Raw genomic sequence first — 10,658 nt, 5'->3', positions numbered from 1 at the left:
GTGGCTCACCGATTGCGCTGCCCTGGGAGACTTCCCAGGAGGTGTGGGACCCCAGGGACTCCTGGGAGATTCCTGTCTGGGTGCCAGTGAGGATTCGGTGATTCTCCTGGTTTGGAGAAAAGACCCACCCTCCCAGCCATCTGTATTTCCAGAGTAGTCTTTTTCTGTGTGTCTTAGATCTTTGTTTTGTGTCACTTGTGACTTTGACAATGCGAAGATTCTGGTTGGGAAGGAGGAGTGATGTGGAATCCGCTCCCCTTCATCTGTCTCTGGTGAGCTCATGGAAGCTCCCATCTGAATCACTTTGGTTTTGTGACAATCTTGTGGCAGCCGCTTGTTTTTTGTTTTTGTGCACACTTTTGTTTTTTTTTGTCTGTTAATCTTTTGATTATCTTTCTGTGTGACTGAATGCTATTTGCCCTCTTTGGCGGACCTCTATTTTCTGGACTCTCTTCTTATTTTCTCATCATCCCGCTTGAGATGCTTGTTAGGAGCTGTCACAGGAAATCTATAATGCTCACTTGAGGAGTGTGCTTTAGAAACAAAGATTTCATGTTTGCCCTGGGTTCCATCGGGATAGGTGTGGGGATAAGCTTGATTTCTATTGCAAATGATGTAACATTGCGTATGTTAGTACTCCTAACACTTCTTGGGACTATGCCTCAGAGATCACAACCTGTATAAGTTTAGAAGTTCTAAAAGGCAGTCATAACCTTTGTGTGTAGGTTCAGATAGTGGCCAGATTGGAATCCTGATGCTAAAGACTTAGTAAGACACAAGAGAGAGTTGAGAATTACTTAGGGCTATCTTAAGGCTGAGTGTAGGTGCTGCAAGGGCAGCTGCAAGGACATCTTCTTTTGCCCAGCAACACAAGGCTTATGGAGAATTCAGAACTACCATTGACTTAGATATAAAAAGAGTAAAAAAGACTTTTTAGCTGACCTCCAAGAATCCTTAACCTCCCTCTCAGAGGTAGTCCTTAAGAATAGGAGAAGATTAGACCATATATTCCTTTAAAAAGGCAGTCTGTGTGCTACACTAAAAGAAGAATGTTGCTTCTATGTAGACCATTCAGGAGTAATTAAAGACTCCATGAGTAAACTTAGAAAAAGGTTAGACAAAAGACAGAGAGACCAAGAAATGCATCAACGATGGTTCGAGAGCTGATTTAGTAGATCTCCTTGGATGACTACTCTGATATCTTCCCTTATGAGACCATTCTTAATTTTGCTTCTGTTTCTGATTAGAAGTCCATGTGTATTAAATAAACTAGCTACCTTCACTAGAGAAAGAGTAAGTACTGTTCAGATTTTGATGTTATGTCAGCAATATCATGTTTTAATTTAGTTCTATGATTAGAACTAGCCACTAGAAGAAGTGGGGAATGAAAGGTTGAAGTTTTAAGGTTGCACCTGCCACCCCAGGCAAAGGTTCAGAGTAGAAGAAAAAAACTGGTTAGGCCTTGGAATTGTATGTTCTAAGAAGCTTCTCCTAGGACTATAGAATGGTAATTACATTAGCAGGTTCCGCAACTATCTCCCAGGAACTAGCTGACCATAAAGTTAGATTAAAACTTTATAGAACAATCTTGAGAAGCAGGAAGCTTCTCCCAGGAACTAGCAGACCATAAAGTTAAGCAATCTTGAGAAACAGGAAGCTCCTCCTTGTGATTTTTCACTGGTATTCTCGACATTTTCCAATGATGTCCTTCCTACCAACTTCTCCCCAACAGCAGTTTTTTGGCAGCAATATCCTCTTTACTGGATACATTTAACCACCTCCTCAACTAGGGTCCTTCCCACCTATCCCTTGCTGGTGGCACAAATCATACATTTTGGAAGAGAACAGTCCCATAAGCTCTTAAGAAGGGACCCCCGATGCTTTACTCTTACCCTACAGCCCCTCCCAGTTCTCTTGGCTCAGTCAACATGTATACAAAAGGACAATTAGCTGCATTGCCTTTCAGGGTAAGGTAGATAATCATTACCCCTCAGATAACTTGATACAGTTTTTTTCACAAAATTACAGTCCCAGTGGTATTTCCAAAGGTAACATGTGATCACCCTATGTTGGGAGTCCACCTTGTCTTTACAGATGGCTCCCCTAATGGACAAGCCGCATTTTCCATTGACGATCAAATACAACAGTTCTCTACCCCTTTAGATTCTGCTCAGCTGGTAGAGTTTCAAGGCATCCTCACAGTATTTTGTGTGCTGCCTGATGCACACTTTAACCTATATACAGATAGCTCATATCTTGCCTTTTTTATCCCCCTATTATTCGGCCTACCACCAATGCTGCCCACATGTTTACCACCTAACAAAAGTATATTCAGAAGCATTCCTGCCCCTTCTTTGTGGCATACATCTGAGCCCATATCGGATTGCCAGGTCCCTTGGCCGATGTTAATGATGCTGTTTATCACCTCACCCGGCTCATGGCCTTGGCCCAGGGAGCCTTCTCTATGCCCCTTACATTTGCCCAAAAAGCACATGACTTACAGCAGTTTAATGCACAAACTCTTAGGATTAAATATAAGTTCACCCATGAACAGGCTCACCAAATAGTCCGTAATTGCAAAGGCTGCGTGACCCTACTGGCTGACCCCCACCTAGGGGTCAACCCCCGTGGGCTGGTTCCTGGAGAGCTCTGGCAAATGGATTTCACCCATCTTCCCTCCTTTGGCAAATTAAAATATATTCATGTCACCATTGATACCCTTAGTGGCTTTATCTATGCATCCCTGCAGACAGGGGAGGACACCAAACATGTTGTAAGTCATGTTCTGGCTTGCCTCACAGTTTTACTTCAACCTAAGATTGTTAGAACAGATAATGGACCTGGATCTACTAGTTCTAATTTTAAAGACTTTTGTTCCCGCTCTGCCCCCAGACCCTGTGAGAGAGAGACCCAACTGCCTGGTCAGGTGGGCACTCCTGAGGCTGCAGAGCAGAAGAGACCACCAACACTGCTCACCCCTGCCCACATCCCTGGCCCAAGAGGAAACTGTATAAGGCCTCTGGGCTCCCGTGGGGGAGGGCCCAGGAGCGGCAGGACCCCTGCCTGAGACATCGCCAGAACCTGAAGGAAACAGACCGGATAAACAGTTCTCTTCACCCAAATCCCGTGGGAGGGAGAGCTAAAGCTTCAGAGAGGCAGACAAGCCTAGGAAACCAGAAGAGACTGCTCTCTGCACACACATCTTGGACGCCAGAGGAAAAAGCCAAAGACCATCTGGAACCCTGGTGCACGGAAGCTCCCGGAAGGGGCGGCACAGGTCTTCCTGGTTGCTGCCGCTGCAGAGAGCCCGTGGGCAGCACCCCACGAGCGAACTTGAGCCTCGGGACCACAGGTAAGACCAAATTTTCTGCTGCAAGAAAGCTGCCTGGTGAACTCAAGACACAGGCCCACAGGAACAGCTGAAGACCTGTAGAGAGGAAAAACTACACGCCCGAAAGGAGAACACTCTGTCCCCATAACTGGCTGAAAGAAAACAGGAAAACAGGTCTACAGCACTCCTGACACACAGGCTTATAGGACAGTCTAGCCACTGTCAGAAATAGCAGAACAAAGTAACACTAGAGATAATCTGATGGCGAGAGGCAAGCGCAGGAACCCAAGCAACAGAAACCAAGACTACATGGCACCATCGGAGCCCAATTCTCCCATTAAAACAAACATGGAATATCCAAACACACCAGAAAAGCAAGATCTAGTTTCAAAATCATTTTTGATCACGATGCTGGAGGACTTCAAGAAAGACGTGAAGAACTCCCTTAGAGAACAAGTAGAAGCCTACAGAGAGGAATTGCAAAAATGCCTAAAAGAATTCCAGGAAAACATAAATAAACAAGTAGAAGCCCATAGAGAGGAGACACAAAAATCCCTGAAAGAATTCCAGGAAAACACAATCAAACAGGTGAAGGAATTAAAAATGGAAATAGAAGCAATCAAGAAAGAACACATGGAAACAACCCTGGATATAGAAAACCAAAAGAAGAGACAAGGAGCTGTAGATACAAGCTTCACCAACAGAATACAAGAGATGGAAGCGAGAATCTCAGGAGCAGAAGATTCCATAGAAATCATTGACTCAACTGTCAAAGATAATGTAAAGCGGAAAAAGCTACTGGTCCAAAACATACAGGAAATCCAGGACTCAATGAGAAGATCAAACCTAAGGATAATAGGTATAGAAGAGAGTGAAGACTCCCAGCTCAAAGGACCAGTAAATATCTTCAACAAAATCATAGAAGAAAACTTCCCTAACCTAAAAAAAGAGATACCCATAGACATACAAGAAGCCTACAGAACTCCAAATAGATTGGACCAGAAAAGAAACACCTCCCGTCACATAATAGTCAAAACACCAAATGCACAAAATAAAGAAAGAATATTAAAAGCAGTAAGGGAAAAAGGTCAAGTAACATATAAAGGGAGACCTATCAGAATCACACCAGACTTCTCGCCAGAAACTATGAAGGCCAGAAGATCCTGGACTGATGTCATACAGACCCTAAGAGAACACAAATGCCAGCCCAGGTTACTGTATCCAGCAAAACTCTCAATTAACATTGATGGAGAAACCAAGATATTCCATGACAAAACCAAATTTACACAATATCTTTCTACAAATCCAGCACTACAAAGAATAATAAATGGTAAAGCCCAACATAAGGAGGCAAGCTATACCCTAGAAGAAGCAAGAAACTAATCGTCTTGGCAACAAAACAAAGAGAATGAAAGCACACAAACATAACCTCACATCCAAATATGAATATAACGGGAAGCAATAATCACTATTCCTTAATATCTCTCAATATCAATGGCCTCAACTCCCCAATAAAAAGACATAGATTAACAAACTGGATATGCAACGAGGACCCTGCATTCTGCTGCCTACAGGAAACACACCTCAGAGACAAAGACAGACACTACCTCAGAGTGAAAGGCTGGAAAACAACTTTCCAAGCAAATGGTCAGAAGAAGCAAGCTGGAGTAGCCATTCTAATATCAAATAAAATCAATTTCCAACTAAAAGTCATCAAAAAAGATAAGGAAGGACACTTCATATTCATGAAAGGAAAAATCCACCAAGATGAACTCTCAATCCTAAATATCTATGCCCCAAATACAAGGGCACCTACATACGTAAAAGAAACCTTACTAAAGCTCAAAACACACATTGCACCTCACACAATAATAGTGGGAGATTTCAACACCCCACTCTCATCAATGGACAGATCATGGAAACAGAAATTAAACAGTGATGTCGACAGACTAAGAGAAGTCATGAGCCAAATGGACTTAACGGATATTTATAGAACATTCTATCCTAAAGCAAAAGGATATACCTTCTTCTCAGCTCCTCTTGGTACTTTCTCCAAAATTGACCATATAATTGGTCAAAAAACGGGCCTCAACAGGTACAGAAAGATAGAAATAATCCCATGCGTGCTATCGGACCACCACGGCCTAAAACTGGTCTTCAATAACAATAAGGGAAGAATGCCCACATATACGTGGAAATTGAACAATGCTCTACTCAATGATAACCTGGTCAAGGAAGAAATAAAGAAAGAAATTAAAAACTTTTTAGAATTTAATGAAAATGAAGATACAACATACCCAAACTTATGGGACACAATGAAAGCTGTGCTAAGAGGAAAACTCATAGCGCTGAGTGCCTGCAGAAAGAAACAGGAAAGAGCATATGTCAGCAGCTTGACAGCACACCTAAAAGCTCTAGAACAAAAAGAAGCAAATACACCCAGGAGGAGTAGAAGGCAGGAAATAATCAAACTCAGAGCTGAAATCAACCAAGTAGAAACAAAAAGGACCATAGAAAGAACCAACAGAACCAAAAGTTGGTTCTTTGAGAAAATCAACAAGATAGATAAACCCTTAGCCAGACTAACGAGAGGACACAGAGAGTGCGTCCAAATTAACAAAATCAGAAATGAAAAGGGAGACATAACTACAGATTCAGAGGAAATTCAAAAAATCATCAGATCTTACTATAAAAACCTATATTCAACAAAACTTGAAAATCTTCAGGAAATGGACAATTTCCTAGACAGATACCAGGTATCGAAGTTAAATCAGGAACAGATAAACCAGTTAAACAACCCCATAACTCCTAAGGAAATAGAAGCAGTCATTAAAGGTCTCCCAACCAAAAAGAGCCCAGGTCCAGACGGGTTTAGTGCAGAATTCTATCAAACCTTCATAGAAGACCTCATACCAATATTATCCAAACTATTCCACAAAATTGAAACAGATGGAGCCCTACCGAATTCCTTCTATGAAGCCACAATTACTCTTATACCTAAACCACACAAAGACCCAACAACGAAAGAGAACTTCAGACCAATTTCCCTTATGAATATAGACGCAAAAATACTCAATAAAATTCTGGCAAACGGAATCCAAGAGCACATCAAAACAATCATCCACCATGATCAAGTAGGCTTCATCCCAGGCATGCAGGGATGGTTTAATATACGGAAAACCATCAACGTGATCCATTATATAAACAAACTGAAAGAACAGAACCACATGATCATTTCATTAGATGCTGAGAAAGCATTTGACAAAATTCAACACCCCTTCATGATAAAAGTCCTGGAAAGAATAGGAATTCAAGGCCCATACCTAAACATAGTAAAAGCCATATACAGCAAACCAGTTGCTAACATTAAACTAAATGGAGAGAAACTTGAAGCAATCCCACTAAAATCAGGGACTAGACAAGGCTGCCCACTCTCTCCCTACTTATTCAATATAGTTCTTGAAGTTCTAGCCAGAGCAATCAGACAACAAAAGGAGATCAAGGGGATACAGATCGGAAAAGAAGAGGTCAAAATATCAGTATTTGCAGATGACATGATAGTATATTTAAGTGATCCCAAAAGTTCCACCAGAGAACTACTAAAGCTGATAAACAACTTCAGCAAAGTGGCTGGGTATAAAATTAACTCAAATAAATCAGTTGCCTTCCTCTATACAAAAGAGAAACAAGCCGAGAAAGAAATTAGGGAAACGACACCCTTCATAATAGACCCAAATAATATAAAGTACCTCGGTGTTACTTTAACCAAGCAAGTAAAAGATCTGTACAATAAGAACTTCAAGACACTGAGGAAAGAAATTGAAGAAGACCTCAGAAGATGGAAAGATCTCCCATGCTCATGGATTGGCAGGATTAATTTAGTAAAAATGGCCATTTTACCAAAAGCAATCTAGAGATTCAATGCAATCCCCATCAAAATACCAATCCAATTCTTCAAAGAGTTAGACAGAACAATTTGCAAGTTCATCTGGAATAACAAAAAACCCAGGATAGCTAAAGCTATCCTCAACAATAAAAGGACTTCAGGGGGAATCACTATCCCTGAACTCAAGCAGTATTACAGAGCAATAGTGATAAAAACTGCATGGTATTGGTACAGAGACAGACAGATAGACCAATGGAATAGAATTGAAGACCCAGAAATGAACCCACACACCTATGGTCACTTGATTTTTGACAAAGGAGCCAAAACCATCCAATGGAAAAAAGATAGCATTTTCAGCAAATGGTGCTGGTTCAACTGGAGGGCAACATGTAGAAGAATGCAGATCGATCCATCCTTATCACCCTGTACAAAGCTTAAGTCCAAGTGGATCAAGGACCTCCACATCAAACCAGACACACTCAAACTAATAGAAGAAAAACTAGGGAAGCATCTGGAACACATGGGCACTGGAAAAAATTTCCTGAACAAAACACCAATGGCTTATGCTCTAAGATCAAGAATCGACAAATGGGATCTCATAAAACTGCAAAGCTTCTGTAAGGCAAAGGACACGGTGGTTAGGACAAAACGGCAACCAACAGATTGGGAAAAGATCTTTACCAATCCTACAACAGATAGAGGCCTTATATCCACAATATACAAAAAACTCAAGAAGTTAGACCGCAGGGAAACAAATAACCCTATTAAAAAATGGGGTTCAGAGCTAAACAAAGAATTCACAGCTGAGGAATGCCGAATGGCTGAGAAACACCTAAAGAAATGTTCAACATCTTTAGTCATAAGGGAAATGCAAATCAAAACAACCCTGAGATTTCACCTCACACCAGTGAGAATGGCTAAGATCAAAAACTCAGGTGACAGCAGATGCTGGCGAGGATGTGGAGAAAGAGGAACACTCCTCCATTGTTGGTGGGATTGCAGACTGGTAAAACCATTGTGGAAATCAGTCTGGAGGTTCCTCAGAAAATTGGACATTGAACTGCCTGAGGATCCAGCTATACCTCTCTTGGGCATATACCCAAAAGATGCCTCAACATATAAAAGAGACACGTGCTCCACTATGTTCATCGCAGCCTTATTTATAATAGCCAGAAAATGGAAAGAACCCAGATGCCCTTCAACAGAGGAATGGATACAGAAAATGTGGTACATCTACACAATGGAATATTACTCAGCTATCAAAAACAACGAGTTTATGAAATTCGTAGGCAAATGGTTGGAACTGGAAAATATCATCCTGAGTGAGCTAACCCAATCACAGAAAGACATACATGGTATGCACTCATTGATAAGTGGCTATTAGCCCAAATGCTTGAATTACCCTAGATCCCTAGAACAAAGGAAACTCAAGACGGATGATCAAAATGTGAATGCTTCACTCCTTCTTTAAATGAGGAAAAAGAATACCCTTGGCAGGGAAGGGAGAGGCAAAGATTAAAACAGAGACTGAAGGAACACCCATTCAGAGCCTGCCCCACATGTGGCCCATACATGTACAGCCACCCAATTAGACAAGATGGATGAAGCAAAGAAGTGCAGACAGACAGGAGCCGGATGTAGATCGCTCCTGAGAGACACAGCCAGAATACAGCAAATACAGAGGCGAATGCCAGCAGCAAACCACTGAACTGAGAATAGGTCCCCCGTTGAAGGAATCAGAGAAAGAACTGGAAGAGCTTGAAGGGGCTCGAGACCCCAAAAGTACAACAATGTCAAGCAACCAGAGCTTCCAGGGACTAAGCCACTACCTAAATATTATACATGGACTGACCCTGGACTCCTACCCCATAGGTAGCAATGAATATCCTAGTAAGAGCACCAGTGGAAGGGGAAGCCCTGGGTTCTGCTAAGACTGAACCCCCAGTGAACTAGACTATGGGGGGAGGGCGGCAATGGGGGGAGGGTTGGGAGGGGAACACCCATAAGGAAGGGGAGGGGGGAGGGGGATGTTTGCCCGGAAACCGGGAAAGGGAATAACACTTGAAATGTATATAAGAAATACTCAAGTTAATAATAATAATAATAAAAAAAAAAGACTTTTGTTCCCAACTGGGAATTAAACATGTCACGGGCATTCCTTATAATCCTCAGGGACAGGGTATAGTTGAAAGAACTCACCAAGCCCTTAAAATTATGATCCATAAATTGCAGTCAAATGGAATATTAATCCCCCTCCCCAGTGCACGAGTGCTTTGGAAGGACCTGTTAACATCCCAATGGTATGGCTCTAATCCAGTCCTCATTTGGGTACGTGGATCAGCCTGCATTTATGATTCAAAGACTGGGGGTGCCTGTTGGCTACCCGAGAGCCTTAAGACCTTTAACCCACCGAGGGACAACCCTGAGGAAAAGTCTAACTATGCTTAATTACAGACCATGCTGACCATGTTCCCCTTCATCTGGAACCTTGGAAGCATCATCATGTCTGCCCTTGCTACATCACCTCACCAGATCTTCAACTATACCTGGGTGGATTGTTAATGGTGCCGGAGATGTGGTGTCTGCCAACTCCACCACCACTGCACGAGTTCCCTGGTCCAATCTTGAGTTCCTGCAGTTCTGGGAAAGGGGCACCTCCATGTGTATGAAGAGAGAACCCATCACTGCTATGACTCTTGCAGTACTCCTAGGCCTGTCAGCTGTGTGGACAGGAACTAGGGTTGCCTCCGTGATCACCTCCCAATGGAGCTATCATCAGCTCAGTGCTGCTGTAGACAGGGACATCAGTGAGCTTCAACAGGGAATAACCTATCTTAAAGATTCAGTCGCTTCCTTGGCTGAGGTTGTTCTATAAAATAGAAGGGGATTAGATCTTCTCTTTCTCCAACAGGGAGGGCTCTGTGTGGCCCTCAAGGAGGAGTTTTGCTCTTATGCTGATAAGACAGGATTAGTAGAAAACAGCCTACAAAAAGTTAGAGAAAGTCTACAAAAGAGACAAAGAGAAAGAGAAAAGAGTGAAGCCTGGTATAAAAACTGATTTTCTGCCTCTCCCCTGCTTACCAGTCTTCTACCCAGTATCTTGGGTCCCTTTATAGGACTCCTGCTACTTGTCTCCTTTGGTCCATGGGTGCTAAGAAAGTTAACTGATGTTATCAAGTCCCAGGTGGATTCAGCTACCAAGCAGGTCTCAGTCCATTACCACCGCCTCCATTGTGAGGAGATGGAGACAACTGGGGAGTGTGATACTCCCCTTGGGTTGCCCATGACTGGCCTCAACTTCTCCACCTTAAATACAGCCTATAACTCAGACTGGAAAATCAGTCGCTGGTGGAAGCGTTAATGATGGGAATATTATGGTGCCACATACCAGGCGCACACCTCACCGCTGTGAAGTAACCCTATGACGGGATTAGCACGGGT

The sequence above is a fragment of the Rattus norvegicus genome, chromosome 6 (genome assembly GCF_021556685.1).
Source record: "Rattus norvegicus strain SHRSP/BbbUtx chromosome 6, alternate assembly SHRSP_T2T, whole genome shotgun sequence".
Lineage (NCBI taxonomy): Eukaryota > Metazoa > Chordata > Mammalia > Rodentia > Muridae > Rattus > Rattus norvegicus.
Note: the sequence above shows the minus strand (reverse complement) of the source record.